The 16,677-nt window shown below is 40.3% G+C and overlaps 1 protein-coding gene across 9 annotated transcripts in view; it reads left to right on the plus strand.

The window, feature by feature from the left end:
* The window catches only part of LOC308394200 (inositol polyphosphate-4-phosphatase type I A-like), a 79,119-nt gene that overhangs the window by 817 nt on the left and 61,625 nt on the right, over window positions 1–16,677 (plus strand). For 2 of the 9 annotated variants that reach the window (XM_080878412.1, XM_080878410.1), the window contains exon 2: window positions 14,234–14,315. The exons of the other annotated variants lie outside the window; for them this stretch is intronic. The gene's annotated coding sequence lies outside the window, so the exon portion shown is untranslated. The remainder of the gene's footprint in view (window positions 1–14,233; window positions 14,316–16,677) is intronic. 9 annotated transcript variants of the gene reach the window in all.

The following is a 16,677-nucleotide window of genomic DNA, read 5'->3' on the forward strand; positions in this document are numbered from 1 at the left end:
GGAAATAAGGCCTTCAATGCGAGTGTGTATGAATGGATTTAAATTAGCTTCAATGCTGGTGCCAGATGATGAGCAAATAAGTCTTCCAGCTGGCTTTTGCATCTTTGATTTCAGGCATGTAAAGAGACCCCTAAAAGTTTAGTCTGGTTTATTAAACAGTATATATATATAAACAAATTACAGTATATAGGTTATAATCACACATTTGTGTGGAACAGGTGTTACATTTAGGCAGTTTGAGTGTGTTTTACTTTGCTTTGGTGAAAGTATTACATCCTTCAGGTCTGTCTTAATTCTTCATGTTGTAGTGTCAATAAGGTGCTGGGAACACTCCTTAGAGATTTTGGTCAACGTTACATGATAACATTGCAGAGTTGCAGCACATTTATCGGCTCCACATCTATCAGAAGATGGTGCACTGTCCAGGGACCATGTCAAGGAATGGACATGGTCAGTAAATATACTCAGGTAGGCTGTGGTGTTTAAACGATGCTCAGTTGGTACTAAGGGGCCTAAAGTGTGTCAAGAAAATATCCCCTATACCATGACACCATCAGCAGCAGTCTGAACTGTTGATATGAAGCCATACAGATCCATGCTTTCATGTTGTTTACATCAAATTCTGACTCATCTTTCTAATCTTCTATTGTCCAGTTTTAGCGAGCCTGTGTGAACCATGGCCTCAGCTTCCTATTGTTATCTGACCGGAGTGGCATACAGTGTGGTCTTCTACTGTTGAGATGCTCTTCTGCATACATTGATTGTAAAAAGTGCATATTTGAGTTACTGTTGCCTTCCTTTCAGGTCAAAGCAGTCTGGCCATTCCGTTGTTGGCCATTCTCTGTAAACCCTGATGATTGTGTGGGAAAATCCCAGCACATCAGCAGTTTCTGATTTACCCAGACAAGCTGCCATGCCACATTCAGTGTCACTTAAATCACCTTTCTTCCACATCCTGATGTGCAGTTGCCATGTGATTGGCTGGTTAAAATTTGTGTGTTAACGAGCAGTTGAACAGCTGTATCCGTCTGGTGAAGTGTTCGCTGAGTTTATATGTAATATTTTAGAAGTCAGGGAGGCTTTGAAACAGTGATTTTTTTTTTAATGATTTCTTACAGTTTTTTGTTTACATCTTTGACTGTGCAGCAGTTAAACCGAGTAATGGAGACAGTAACTAACAGAAAAAGAGGGAATTCTGATTATGACTCAGGATTGGCCACATTTGAGGGTTAACTTCCTCTAAATAAATCCAGTTTATGAGAAAGAAGAGCGGCAAATACACTTGCTTGCTGTTGATCGTTAATTACCTTCGAGTGAAGAGGCTTCGCATGTCAAGTTAAATAAATTTAGTCTCTGAATTTAGAAAGATGGCGTATTGATTCTGTCTGTATTGACAGATTGATGTGATTTGAAGCCATCTGGTCACTGCCCTCCTCTGTCTGTTATATTTGTGTGTGCGCGTGGTGACTCATCAAACTCTCCCACTCAGTGCCGAGCTGGGGGTCAGGCGGCAGCACGTTGATTCATCTTCATCCGCGTCTCCCTCTGCGCTCTCGTCATGTATACAGCGAGCACGTGTGCGGCGGCGGTCGTGGCAGATGTTCTCTGTTGTCTCATTACCCGTCTGTTTTAATACATGCAGGAGGAGAAGTATGTAGCTTACATAATGAGGAGGAGGAGGCCAGTTGGTAATGAGCTGTGTCATCCTCTTCATCAAAATACATCGCTCCATAAACCCTCGATGTTATCAGGTCATGTTAAACACAAAGATGGAAAGACAGTGGAGATGAGCTAGTAGATCCGCTGCCATCAGCATTTTGCTGGGATTCAGGACATAAGCAAAACTGAATAAAACCAAAGAGAAACGTTTCATCACATCTGCTAGTTCTGGTTTCATTTATTGATATCAGCGACTAATGAGAAGTTACTACACCAATAACTAGACTGTGGGTATCTGCTGATACCAAGCACTGGTCTGATACAAGTGTAAAACTAATTTAAAGTTAAATTAATAATATCTACTTTGAGCAAAGTCTTGAGCCACCTCTCACTTCTTTATATTTTGCTTCCATGGAGCCAGACCTTTCTTTCATTTTTTAAGTGCTCTTGAACAATAGTTCTCCAGGCTTTCTGAAGGTTTTCAAAAGTTCTTTTTCCTTTTTTTTTGTTAACCCATGTAACACTGACATATGAATCACTTGAGCACAAAAGGCTCCTTACTCAAGGAATGAACCAGTGTTGTGTCTGCACACAACAGACAGCTCAGCAAAGAATCAATTTTAAAATGTATCTTTAGGCACTTTTTTACTATCATCCTGCCACAGAAACACAACATTTGTTTCCATTTCTTTAGTTGAATCTATGAAAATTGCCAAAGATAAGTCCATGGAAAATTCCAAAAAACAAAATAGTATTTATTTTCACAAACATGTTGATTCCCAAAGAGATGTTACTTGAAATTTTTTGCATATCTCAGCATGGTGTGCAGTTTGTCCTTTTAAAAATCAGAGGAAATTGGACAATCGGAGGTCAAAGAAGTGGCAAGCCTAAAAAGAGAACTGTCTACAAGAGATGAACTGTATTTGAAAGTCACGTCTTTAACAGTGAGAAAAAAAAATCCAGCAATCCTGCTTTCAGCCAGTGGTGTCGGAGGTCTGTGTCTAAATTAATGAATTATGAACACAGTAAAGTACCATCATCTGGAAAGCACCTGATTGGCAGTGGCTTCATGTTCCAGCATGACAATGACAAACAAAATAAAGAAATGAGCGGTGACTCGAGACTTTTATACAGTACTGTGTAACGAGACGTTATCTCACAGAGGCACCAACAAATATTCTAAAGGTAATTTAAGGTTACATTTCAGTTTCCCGCAAAGATGTCTTCATGTCTGTTGCAGTTCCAACTGATCAACAGAAACTGAAAGACATGTAAAGCTTTCTTGCAGTAGAGTATACAAACCAAATGTTATTCACATTTAAATACCATGCATGCATGCATACCATGCTTATGTGGCAATTGTACTGACCTTTAATCTCTGATATACAGTTGAACAGGTCTACCTGAAAGTCTGGTGAGTGTAATTTTAACCTGATAAGTATCTTATTTTTACCATATCTTACTTCTGTTCAGGAAAAGAAAAGGAAATAATTTTAATTCCAGATTTGCAAGAGTTATTTAGTTTCTTCTACAAATATCTTTTGTGAACAGTTCTTTTTAAACCACAAAGAAAAGTTCTGGTAAGAAATTAACCATATTGTAGTAGACTTAGAGTTTAGATAAAGTCCTTACACGGTAGTGTCTTGCCCAAGGATACTTTAGCATGCAGACTGGCACCAGTCATCAGTTTAGCAGATGACCTGTTCTACCGCCTAGCTACAGCTACCCGAGCAAACTTAATAAAATAAATAGTTAGTAAAATACAAGGAGACCAGTTCAGATTGATTAAGAGGAATTTGAAAAGTTCTGCTTCAAGCTAGTGTAAAATTGTAATGACAAGTTGGCTATAAAATAGTTTAGATGCTTTGATTTGACCATGTCTGCACTGGTTTTTCAGATGGAAACTGAAAACGAGTGTCACTTGCAACCGGTTCCAAATTTTTCCAAAGAATGAGACTTTTATGTGCGTTTATCAGCTTTATTAATCCATGCAGGTTCTGGCTCATTATATTTTCTGTAACTTATTTCAGTTGAGGTGAAGCCAACAGCAACATGCTGAAACATGAATGAAAACGATCGTCATGCAAATATTTTTTCACCTCCTCCATTTTAAATGTGGGAGAAGGATTTCAGATAATAAAGCAGTTGTATCAACACTGAAAATGTGCGTGGGTATACTTGTTTCCTCATGTAAAACCAGGTTAAGAATCAATAAAGGGACTCGATAAAGAAACACATCAGTAAGCCAATTCGATAATGACTTTGCTATCAATAAAGCCTCTGTCAAATAGAGTAGGAAAAATGTATTCCCGCCACTACAGCTATTATAATATGCAGTTTTGAATGTCCGAATTTGTTGCTTAGTCCTCTGTGATCTAAGTCTTCACCATTGCTTACCCCAGTGGTGTCCAAACCCAGGCATCAAGGGCCGGTGTCCTGCAGGTTCTAGATGTGTCCTTGATCTATCACAGCTGATTTAAATGGCTAAATTATTTCCTCAACATGTCTTGAAGTTCTGCAGAGGCCTGGTAATGAAGTAATCATTTGATTCAGGTGTGTAGACCACTATTATCCTTCTATCAGAACACAAAATATTGATTTATTTGATTGTTCTCTTGAGTCTCTTTCAGGGAACAAAGAAAAATAATCCTTTGAACTTGCGCACCAAAAACATTTTCTCCAAATTAAGTAAGTAAAGTAAGTTTGGAGTTTCTTTTCAGATCCTTTCTAGCTTCTGTCCCTTTAAAAGCCATCCGTTTTCTCATTGGCTGCCCCTCATAAACAGATGGCTTGAATTGCAGGTGGGTGGAGCCAAGATGTCAGCTCTCAGTGACATCAAACAGAGCCTAATGTAAGAAAAGAAAGCATTTGACACTGAGCGCAGAGCAGTCTGAAGCCTGGGGAATGACTGACCTTTACACGTGGTGATCTCATTATGCTTTTAATATGAGAATCCACCATTGTAACCACACAGGCTTATATTTGACACCATTTTGGAGAGGTGCAGTTTGGGTATGATGGGACACCTCTTGAGGAGATGTTGTTGCTTTTTCTGGCAGAGAAGGTATTAACTGGCTCAGATATTTGGGAAGCAGCGAGCTGGAGACAAATGTTTGCAGACAGGCAGGGAAAATAGGAGGATGCAAACCTTGAGGAATGATATACTGATTTCTCCCTGCAAGACAAATAAGAAATTTATTTAGAATTTCTTTTAAATTTTGATTTGCCCTACTGCTTGTCAGTGCGGTCTAGTCTTTGTGAACTATGTTTGCAGATGACATCGTTATCCATAGTGGGTGTGTAAAGGAGGAGGAGGAGGAGAGTCCAGAGTCGCAATGAGGGTGCTACACCAGAAGCCTCCTTCTGATCGCTTTAGTTGCTAGCAACCAGTTGGCGTGATGAGTCCTTCCTTTCACTGAATGTTTAAGAAACTAAAGCCCTGAGTGTTGATTTTAGAAAGTTCTCTTTTCTTGCTCATCACCCACTTTTATTAAAACTGCTGATATTGGGATTGTGGAGAGTTATAAGTAAGTAGGTAAAATGTATTTATATAGTGCTTTTCACAGCTAAAAATCACAAAGTGCTTTACAACACAGGAAATGGAAATATAAAACAATGTAAAACAATAAAAACAACATAAGAGGAAATTAATCAAATGCTTTTCTAAATAAAAATTTCTTCAGCTGTTTTTTAAAAGGATCAATGGAGTCCGTGCAGCATAGAGACAGTGGAAGAGAATACCACAACTGTGGTGCCACTGCCTGAAAGGCCCGATCACCACGAGTTCTAAAACGAGTGCACGGTACCACCAGCAGTCTCTGATCTAATGACTTTAAAGCTCGAGAAGATGAATTTGGTTTCAGCAGGTCAGATAAATATTGGGGAGCTTGACCATGTAGCGCCCTAAAGGTTAGAACTTAAATTTTAAAATGAAACCTAAAACTTACAGGCAACCAGTGAAGGGAGGCTAAAACTGGAGTAATATGAGATCTTCTCTTGGTGCCTGTTAAGAGACGTGCTGCAGCATTCTGCACAGTCTGAAGATGATTTAAGGCTGATTTGTTGACCATTACAGTAGTCTAAATGGGAGGAAATAAAAGCATGAATAATCGTCTCAAGGTCAGGCTTTGACACCATTAGTCTGAGTTTTGAAATATTCCTTAAATGATAAAAACAGTTTCGGACCAGCTGCTTAGAATGCTGCTCGAGCGACATCGAGCTGTCAAATATGACACCGAGGTTTCTGAGGCTCGATTTTACATAAGGGTCTAAGAAGCTGATATGCTGCCTAATTTCTGAGGCCATGTTGTCTGGAGCAATAATTAGAGTTTCTGTTTTATCAGAGTTTAGTTGGAGGAAATTGTCATTTAACCATTGGTTGATTTCTGTCTGTTGCTCTTATTGTAATTATAACTTTAATATTATTGTTTTGTTTACTCTTATTGTTGCCTGCTCCTAAACTAATTTCCCCTTGTGGGACAATAAAGAATTTTAAATTCAATTGAAATTGAAATTCTGCAGCACGGTGGCACGGTGGTTAGCACTGTTGCCGCACAGCAAGAAGGTCCTGAGTTCAATTCCACCATCAGGCCGGGGTCTTTCTGTGTGGAGTTTGCATGTTCTCCCCGTGTTTGCGTGGGTTCTCTCCGGGTACTCCGGCTTCCTCCCACCGTCCAAAGACATGCAGCTTGTGGGGATAGGTTAATTGGATAATCCAAATTGCCACTAGGTGTGAATGTGCGAGTGAATGTGAGTGTGAATGGTTGTCTGTAGGGCTGCTCAATTAATCGAATTTTAATCATGATTACGATCTGGGCTTTCAACGATCATTAAAAATGACTGAGCCGATTATTAGCCCCTCCCTAATTTATCCGCGACACCTTAAAGGCCGGTCCGTGAAAATATTGTCGGGCATAAACCGGTCCGTGGCGCAAAAAAGGTTGGAGACCGCTGATTAAGAGGACCCGAGGGAAGCTCGGAAAGCTAAGCAGAAGTTATTTGGAGAGTGACTGCCGTTGGTTGAAAAGAGAGTTTAAAAAAAACAAACTTCAGTGGTGTTGCACACTATTTTATATTATTTTTTTAAAGTCATTGTTAACCCTTTAAAGCCGGTGGACTTGGTTCTATAGTAGGTCTTAACGGGTTAAATAAATATCGTCAAATAATCGTGATCTCAATTTCAGTGAAAAATAATCGTGATTATCATTTTTGCCATAATCGGTTTGGCTGAGATGAAAGTTATAGTTTTTACAATTTCAATTTCAGTGAAAATAATCGTGATTATCATTTTTGCCATAATCGAGCAGCCCTAGTTGTCTGTCCCTATGTGTTAGCCCTGCGACAGACTGGCGACCTGTCCAGGGTGTACCCTGCCTCTCTCCCTATGACAGCTGGGATAGGCTCCAGCGCCCCCCGCGACCCTGAAAAGGATAAGCGGAAGCGAATGGATGGATGGATGGATGAAATTGAAATTGATTGCTGCTAGGCCTGCCACAAATGATTATTTTGATAGTCGACTAGTCACCGATTATTTTTGCGATTAGTCGACTAATCAGATTCTGCATCCATTGGGAGTAAAACGTACAGCTTATTGCACCAGCATGCATCTGCTCTTATATAACTATCATTAGCTCACAGCTTTAAGTGTTTAAGGTATGTGCTAACTAAAAATAAAGACAAGATGATAGTTTATTAAATTTTAATGAAATTTGCAGATTGTTTCGGTGAAGTTTAATAAACTCCTTGCTATCTAAAATATAACGGGACATCGGAGTATATTCTTGAGCATCTCACACTCCTGATGATCAGTTGTCTGCTTGACGTTTATTCAGCTGTGTAAAAACTATAACTTTCATCTCAGCCAAACCGATTTACTCAGGAACAAATAAAATACTGAAACGGGCTCTAGTGAGCCTTGAACCCCGGCTATCGAGCTAGTGGGTAACAGACGTCTCCGAAAACGTCGGAACGCTTTTGAAAATATGTGGTGTCTTGATAAACTGAGCAGATATTTGAAGTTTACACAGTTACATTCTTGCCCGAAAATATGTTAAACGTTTATTTTGTGACCCAGAAAGAATGATAAGAGTAATATTAAAACTAACTAGCTGCCGCCATTGTTGGAAACTGAGCTGGGCCGCGCTGTGAATTCTGGAATAGGTTGGGCCACGAAGTATACACCCGACGCATCCTTCAAATCTAGAAAAATGAAGGACGCATTTGTCAGCCCCATTTTTCGGAGTCTTCGAATTTGCACAGTCTTTGTCGTGTCGCTGTAACGTAATCGGCCTACAAATACGAGCACAGGAGGATGCGGTTCCTGAATTTGGACACAGCTACGATACCGGACACTGCTTCTTCTTCTTCAGGGTTTAACGGCAGCTGGCATCCTTGTGCATGCAGTGCTGCCATCTTCTGTTTCAGTCCGTTATTACACAATTAAATCCTACTACTTATTTCTGCGTCTTTCAGGATCTTACAAAGCTTCAAATGACGCGTCAACTATTAAATTAGTCGTTGACGATTTTAATAGTCGACATAATCGTGACTAGTCGACTAATTGTGGCAGCCCTAATTGCTGCTGTCACTCTTAGTTTGTATGAAAGATGCAGACTTGTCTGCAAACACTCAACTACTTGCAGAGGAGAACTCAAACTGGTGTAAACTGGAGATGGGGCCTCAGTGCTGCATTTAACACATTAAAAGGGCCCTGATGTTGGAAGGTGAATGTTCTTCATTTCTGGTTTGTGTTGCACTTGTTGCAGTTGACAAATGTTTGCAGACAAGTTGGTGTCTACCATGCAAACTATGGCTAACTGCAGCAGTCTGCTAGCAACCAATTTCAAGGATGTTTTTGTGCAGCACCCACTTTACCTCACATCCAATTTCAACCATTGACTGCCAGGAACCCCAGGGAGCCCCTTGCCAAACGGTAATACACATTTTTCCTTAGCAACTAGTAGTTGCCTGGTGGTTGCTGACTGGGCCGTACTCTTTTGTGACCGGGGCCTAACAACACTTCTTAGATGAGGATGATGAATTTGTGAAGTGTACTGTTGCTGTCTGCTTGTGTCTTGTTTGTAAATGATTTGAAAGAAAATCAAATGTGCAGTGATATGTAGAGGGAAAGGAAGAATTCTAGCGAGGAAGGAGGTAGGATAATATAAGCAATGCTGTGTTTTTGGTATATACAGTTGTCCATATGTGTCTGCGGGGAAGTGAAATCTTAGTCTTAAAGGGTGACGATGACCTTTATTTAAAAGGCATTGAGGTGAGTAACCAGTCAGGATGTTGGCATATCTTACTTTATTGGCTTCTTTACTACCCCCTTCCTCCAACACCCAGCCTATTGATATTATTTTTGCCTACAGCAGCCTTAGTGCTCCGTGTTGCCGCCTTCATCATGGTGACATTTTTTTGTGTCATTGTGATGATTCATTATTAGTGACTTACTTCTCCTTCGCACCAGATAAGGTCACGTAGAACTGTTTATTAGCGGTTTTTCTTTCCACCCTTATGAGCAAAATAAATTTTTCCTGCACATGCAAGCACTGAAGCATTTCACTTTTCACACGACTCAAGGGACAAGACGGTGAAATAAAGCCAGCAGTCTGAGTATCAGTTTTCACAATTAGAGCCGTGGAAAGTTTTATTTTCTAGTAATTGTAAGTCAGCTTCACCACATAGAGATTTTATGTTAGATAACTGTTGCTTTCATGGCTGAAGTGTGACTGGTAGTTTTACTGTGTCATTACTAGGGGTGCAACGATATTCGTATCGATATTGAACCGTTCGATACAGTGCTTTCGGTTCGGTACGCGTATGTATCGAACAATACAACATTTGTAATTTATTTTATCAACTTTCCTTCTGACGATGCTGTCTGTGTGGAGCGCTCAGTGGATTTGCGCTCGACAGTGCAGCCTAGGCGGAGTAGTCGAACGCAGATTCACTGAGCGCTCCACACAGACAGCATAGTCAGAAGGAAGAGCGCAGGGCAAGCTAGCGTGACAGAAGTTAAGCTCTCCTTGCAACATGGCAAATTGAACCTCCCCCACCCTCATTCAGATCTGGCGTTTGGAATTATTTTGGTTTTCATGTGACGTATGACCCTGAAGGTAAGCGCTCATGGACTAAAGTAAAACAGTATGTTGGATGTGCCATGCAATGCTCAATTACATGGGTGGGAGCTAGCGTGTTAGCGCAGTTAGCTTGTTAACGTGTTGGCTGTCTAGCCCCATGCACGGGGCTATCAGGGGTAGCTCGTTAACGGAGATTTGCCGTGTTGTGGCGTTAAGGTCATTTTAACGAGATTAACCTGAAAGCACTAGTGGGAACACAACGAATATGACTGCACATTTACACCAATATCATCCTAGTGCAAAGACAAAAACAACAAGCATGCATGCTACAAACTTTACCCGAGTCATTTAGAGAGCCGTTAGCACAGGATTCGCCTTATGGGGACCTGATATGTTTAATATGCTGCTGAGAATATAGCCCAGAAGAAGCGGATAGTATAGCTTTTATTTTGGAAAGAGACATTTCTCTGTAATAAACTCTCTTTTCCAAAGATGAGTGATTCCTCAATAAGATACAGGGCTCGCAAAATCACTAGCCCGACGTCCCGGGGCTAGCGATTTTTCCAGTCGGGCTACCAAAATCTATCTCTGCCCTGCCCGTCGGCCTATCGTAGGAAGGAAAAATATATGTCAATGCTTTTGCATTCTTTCGGAAATGTAGCTGGGTAATTATGTCATTGGCATCGGTGAGCCACTGTCAATATGTGACATATTGAAGTCGCGTTTGAATTTGCGCTTGTTTTTTTGCTTTCACTTTGCAATCGCGCGAACTGTGTATAGAGAGCGACAGCACTGATCTGTGAGTGATGATAATTTGTGCACCAATTCCTCTGACATCGTCTTATTAATCGTTAGCTTACTACGCAAACATGACAAGTGAAATCTCCCGCAGCTTAAACATGTGAGAGGTTGATCGCGCAGAGAATCGCTGAGCTTATGTGAGTGCGCGTGTAAAAGCAGCAGGATTTATTTCAGTTCTGCTGAGCCAAATAAGACAGGTCAGGGTGAAGAAGTGACAGCCAAAGAAAAGCTTACCACAAAACGGAGAAGTTATGACAAATCAGACTATAAGGCAAAAAGAAAGTGCAGCTTTATGGTTTCATGGACAAAATAATTTCTGTGGCTGCGATATGATGAGCTAAATAACCAGGGCTGCACATAAGTGGTCCACAGGTGCGCATTCGCTGTCAAAATAAAAAACACGCACAAGGGTTAGGGTTAAATTTAAAAACTGTACTTTTGAGTTAAAATATATATTTATAATTTTAATAAATGACAAATTAAAAAAGCATGAACATTTTATTTTGTATCGAAAAAATATCGAACCGTGACACCAAAGTATCGAACCGAACCGTGAATTTTGTGTATTGTTGCACCCCTAGTCATTACAAACATACTTAGTAAGTAGATAAAGGGTCGTGATTGAGAAAAGGATGAAGAATAGTTAGCAAAAAACAAAAGGTGGTTTCAAAACTCCCTGATGTTTGTGCCCACATGATGAATTTAACCCCTGGAGGGTCCTAGAAAAATGCACTATTGGGCTTAGAGCCACAAATCGACCTAAGACCCTCCAGGGGTTAATGGCAGTTCAGTCTCTGAATTCATGTTAAAATCTTATTTTAAGCCACAATTAGAGCACAAGCCAACTTAAAAAGACTGAGTTTTGACAACTTTTAAGGACAAAGAAAAAACATGGATTTGCTGCTTTTTAGTAATGACAAATGCCACCATCCTGGTGTTGTAGTGCTGTCAAATGTGCCAAATATCACCTTTGATTTTGTGTATTGTATTTTTTAGATGGGTTTTTAAAAGACAGAATTGATCTTGAGTCTCACTTTGTGAACAAAGCACAGCAGAATGGCCCTTAATAGATTTGTTGACCTGTCCCTTTCCCCAAAGAGCCAGTCTACAGCAGAATTTGGGAATGGTGTATCGAATGCCAACTTAATATAAAATAGTTCACAGTATGTAAAATCTCACCACTAGATCTCAGTTGATTGGAGATTGCAGTCGACTGAGTTGTTTTCTTTCCACTCCGAGTTTAAGTTCATAATCTATGGTGGTCAGTGTAGGACTAACAACTCTGGCTGCCGCAGCTTACCATGTGAGTTCACATCTATGTACTTCGGAGGAGGCTGTAAAACTTTGTGGAAGGAGTCTAATACAAGTTTATGAGTTGGTGAAGCTCACTAATGTCTGATGACAGCAATATGGAGATGGATTTTTGAGGATTTCTTAAACGTTACTGTTGGTAAGCGTGGATGTTTTTGCTGCTGTTAGCCTCTGTTACCTGCTGTTAGCCTGCATTAGTGAAACTTTGCTTTGAAGTGGATTTAACATTGTTGGACTCGGACACTTGGTGAATAAACTCTCATACTATGAGAAAATGTAATCAAACTGTTTATCAGAGGGAAATGTTAGGACACTGGAGCCTCACATTAGTTGATATCATGTTCGCTGATAACCAGCTGCTGTTGTTTAGCCAGCTTTTTCTCAGCTGTCTGGAGATGTGAGGGTCGCATTTCTAATCTGCTGACAGTAATTAACTGCGTCAATATTGTGAGTAAATGAGCATGTTTAAGCACATTATCATGTGTTAGAGCCCTGACTTCAGTTGAGGAGATGAGGCTTGAAGTAAAGTGGATTGAAAGAGGTGGCGATGTGGGAGGAGAGAGAGCAGTGGTAGAGGAGGGGATAGATATAATGAGAAAGAGACGATGATGATAATATACAAGTACAAATTTAAATGGTCATATATAGTTGGAAGGAGCTACTTGTTTCTTTCCAGAGAACCTTAAAAAGAGACTGGATGGGTCACGTGCAGGACATGCTTAAAAAGTCAAATTTGTTTTGATGTCTTTGTCACAATTTATAAAAGTCATGGCTGCCTGCTGACGCCTTTCAACAGGCATTACCACAGTGGCTGCAGATTGGCAGGTGTTAGATACACACCCAGTGTTTGTAGTATTTTGCAGCATTGCTGTATTAAACAATAGTTAGGTCATTTCCTTTTGAAGCGGCGGAGCTTGCAGATGTTTTAAGAGCCCTGTGTTGTGTTTGTTGGCTTAAGGCTTCTGTTCTTCATCAGCAAGTCTTCAGTGATTACTTCCTTTATGGTGCAGGAACCAGTGCTTACAGTTTCCATCAAAGAGAGACTCGCAAGTTGACACTGCCAGCTCGCTTCTGCTTTCATTGTCTTCTAGTCTTCCAAAGCTGAAGACACTTCTTTTCTGCATCTTTTTGTGTTGCAGCATAATCCTGAGCAGAAAAGACCTCCGCGGCTTCACTGGTTCACGTTTGAAAGCCCTACAGTATTCAGTAACCCTTTGTGTGTTTATTTAATGTCCGGAACTGTACTCGTCTTACGTTTATGCTGGAAAAGCCATCATCAGGTATTGTTTGAATCGTGGCTGTTAAGGAAATATCCCTGACAAGTCAGTATCCAATGTGTCTAAACAGAGGTTTTCACCTGTCAACATGTGACTGCCAACTTTCTCTTCACTGGTGAACTGAGTGGTTTGTGTGCTGTTTTACTTCTGTGGTTGTTTCATTTCATTAAAGAGCTGTGTGATGGTTGGTTTAAACAAGTCAGGCTTCACTATATTTAATCCTATGTCTACAAACCCAACCTTTATGTTCTAAAAAGGTCTAAAAGACCTTCAGGAGATATTTGTTAGTCAGAATCTGAAGTGTAGGAAGACTAGTATATCAGCTCTTAAGTGTCATCAGGGGGCCAGACTTAGAGCTGCTGCTGCTGTGGGCCAGATTGTTTAAAGACACTTCCTGAAACAGCAGAAGGAAGTGGGTGCTGGCTCAAGCCAGAAGCAGTTTCACACTACAAAACACAGAGTGAGGCTTTGACTCTCCTTTCATACTCAACATCCCTCTCTGTCAGCTCATATATTCCAGGACGTTTTCAGCAAATATCAGAAACGTGATTAACAGATGTACACGTCAGCTTGTTGTTGTTGTCTGGGTTTCTTTGGCTCGTAGGGCTGAGGAGAAGTCGTGGCATTTGCAGCTTTTTCGAGCCAGAGTTGAGCTCGATTGAAGTGAGAAATGGATGGTGAGGGTGATGAGGCTGAGAGGGAGGGGGAGAAAGTGGGTGTACTCTGAGGTCGTGGGCAATGCTCATTTTCATGTGAAAGGGCTACAGCTGCTCTGTCGCTCTGAAGAAATTATTCATGCTTTATTCTAATGCCGATCCCAGAGGGGACACACACACACACACACACACACACACACACACACACACACACACACAGAGGGGTAACTGTTATCGGCTCATGGGTGCAAATGTTGACGACTGATCTGCTGCTACTGCTGCTGCTGCGTCATTTTTATTTTCCAGCTTTGCTTCAGTGGTTGAAAATGAACAGCAAGAGCAACTGCTAACCCAACCCTGACTGTGGGTTCATTTAAGAGTTCCGTATGTGAGAGGGACACATCGCAGATCAGCTCTAAAACCCTGACCTTCTGCTGCCATTTTTCAGATTGTAATATGTGCCTGGAACATCGTCCTCACTGACCCCAGATCAGATTACTTCCTCTTTCCTGTTTTCCCATCAGCAGACTGTGAGTAGGCAACAAATATCAGTATTTAGTATTAGTATTTATTTATTTATTGTCATTGTCAAGAAAAATGAAATTGCGTTTGGGGCTTCCATACAACCCAAAAAAAAGAAGAAAATAATAAATACCCCTTAAAACCCAAGTGTACATATTTAACCCAGTGTGACTCCAATGCAATAAGACAATCCTTAGCAATAATGTTCGTAGAAATTCAGACAAAGACCTGAGAAACATGACAAAATACAACAATGCAACCCATTCAATATTATTGTACTGTGAGATATGATATCAGATATACTATCAGAGAGACCACAGACCTAAACCACTAGAACCAACGAGCATGGCACCTGTGGCTTGAACTATAAAGCAGGATATATATATCCAGGATATGTTCCTACTTTCTGGTTTCACTTTAGGGCTTTATACAGTGAGCAAAATACAAAACACAAAAATCTGCTGTAAAAAATGCACATAAATTGACAAGAAGAGGAAGAAACTGAGATGCTGGGTTCATCCGATTCTCACAAGCAGGGAAGAGTTTGTTTTGATCCTGGACCCGCTTTCCTACATATTTAATTAACCGAATTTCCCAGAGGAACCCACCCGAGGGATTAATAAAGTTTTATCTTATCTTAATTTCACGTTCTAGCTCTGTGTTTCACGTAAAATAGTTTCATTTTACTGAAAAATATTTTTAGCGCACTAAATATTCGCATATAAAAGACTTTACTGTGACACTGGAATTCAGCAGGGGTGTGCGGCTCTATCAACAATCGTTTAGTATCGATACTATGTCGGTATTGGTATCGATACTTGTGTGGTAAGTTCGATATTTTGTCTTTGTCTTAATTTTCGTGTGTAAATTGATAATGATTCATCTCATAAATCATGACACACTACATAAGTTGCCTTTGTTTGTGGAAAGTATCGGTACTGGTATTGGTAACGGCAGTATTGACCCTGTATTTACTTGGTAGCAGATAGAAAATTTGCAGTGTCGCACAGCAGTGTAGGTTAAGGTGTTGCACAAACGTGGTTATCAGCTTCACAGGTCAGCCAGGGTTTTGTAAGTTTAGCTACGAGAGGTGGTGGTGGCACAGAAAGGTTTGGAGAGGTTAAAAACACTTAAATACAAGGCGACACAGCTGCTGCAGTGCTGCGCGAGTGCTTGTTCAGTAGTGTAGGATTTTATATTAAAAGTAAATCGTGAAAGAAAACCTGAACAGCATTTTATTGTTAATAGCAAATTATACAAAAACATTATATCCAGACATTCAGCACGAGCCAAATGTAAGCTCAAACGTATCCTAGGTGGTCTTTTTTCCTGGGATTTTAAGACCTAAGTTTAGCTCCACCTTATCTTGGCTTGAGCTTTTTAACAGTCCGGTTAAACCCTGCTTTTCCACCATTTAATTCACAGTTTCCTTTTTCTGTGCTGCTATCAAGTGCTGGGTGGAGTCTTTTGTTTACTTTTCAACAGCTGCTAACATTTCCTGTATGCGTGCCTTCATCGCCTCAATGGCCTTTTTTTGTTGTTGTTGTTGCCTCCAGCTGTGAAACAAGTTTGTTACGGTCATCATCAGATTGCTTTCAGTTGTTCTTTAAAAGCTTTGTTGAAACAGCTTTCTTTTTAGTTACTAGATAGCAGACATGGGAATAACCAGACACCCATGCTAGGAGAGTATCACAATACTCAATACAATATTATCATGTTGTCATATATTGTCAAAGTTAAACGTTGTCAATACTGTTTCATGTGTCCACACTAACACTGTCATTCAAACCTGCCATACATGTTACCAAAAGATGGACTCAGTCTGCAATTAAATGTGATCAAGCCGTTGGTTATAAGCCGTCTGTTTCTGATAATACAGCAATTAGCTATGATTAATCATCGAAGCTAAGCGTGTCCAGGGTTTTTCAGTTGAGCTGATTTAATGTAAGCATGAGTTGAGCCCTCCTTTTTTTCATAGCATGCCCAGAACATTTTAATTTATTTAATAAAATATTGGTATTTGGTGTCCCTGTATCGATACGCTGATGCCCAGCAGTGTTATTGTATCCATGACAAATACCTAAAAATGTATACTGGTGTTATGGTGGTGAGCATAGGACATGACCTTAAAGTGATCTGCCATCATAATCCACAAAACCCACAGCACAGGCCTCGGGTAGTGTGCATTTTAATTCCTTCATTTATTCATATTCATAATAATTTCCCACATATGGTTTTATATACAAAGTCATGTCTCAGGGCTGCACCAACATGGCCAGAATCAGGACCGCTTCTGTCAGTATTTTATTCTTGAATATTTAACGTGAACAAGCTTTTAGAGTTCTTTAAATTTAAATAGGATGCAAATGG

This window comes from Rhamphochromis sp. 'chilingali' (genome assembly GCF_963969265.1).
Source record: "Rhamphochromis sp. 'chilingali' genome assembly, chromosome: 3".
In the NCBI taxonomy this organism is placed as follows: Eukaryota; Metazoa; Chordata; class Actinopteri; order Cichliformes; family Cichlidae; genus Rhamphochromis; species Rhamphochromis sp. 'chilingali'.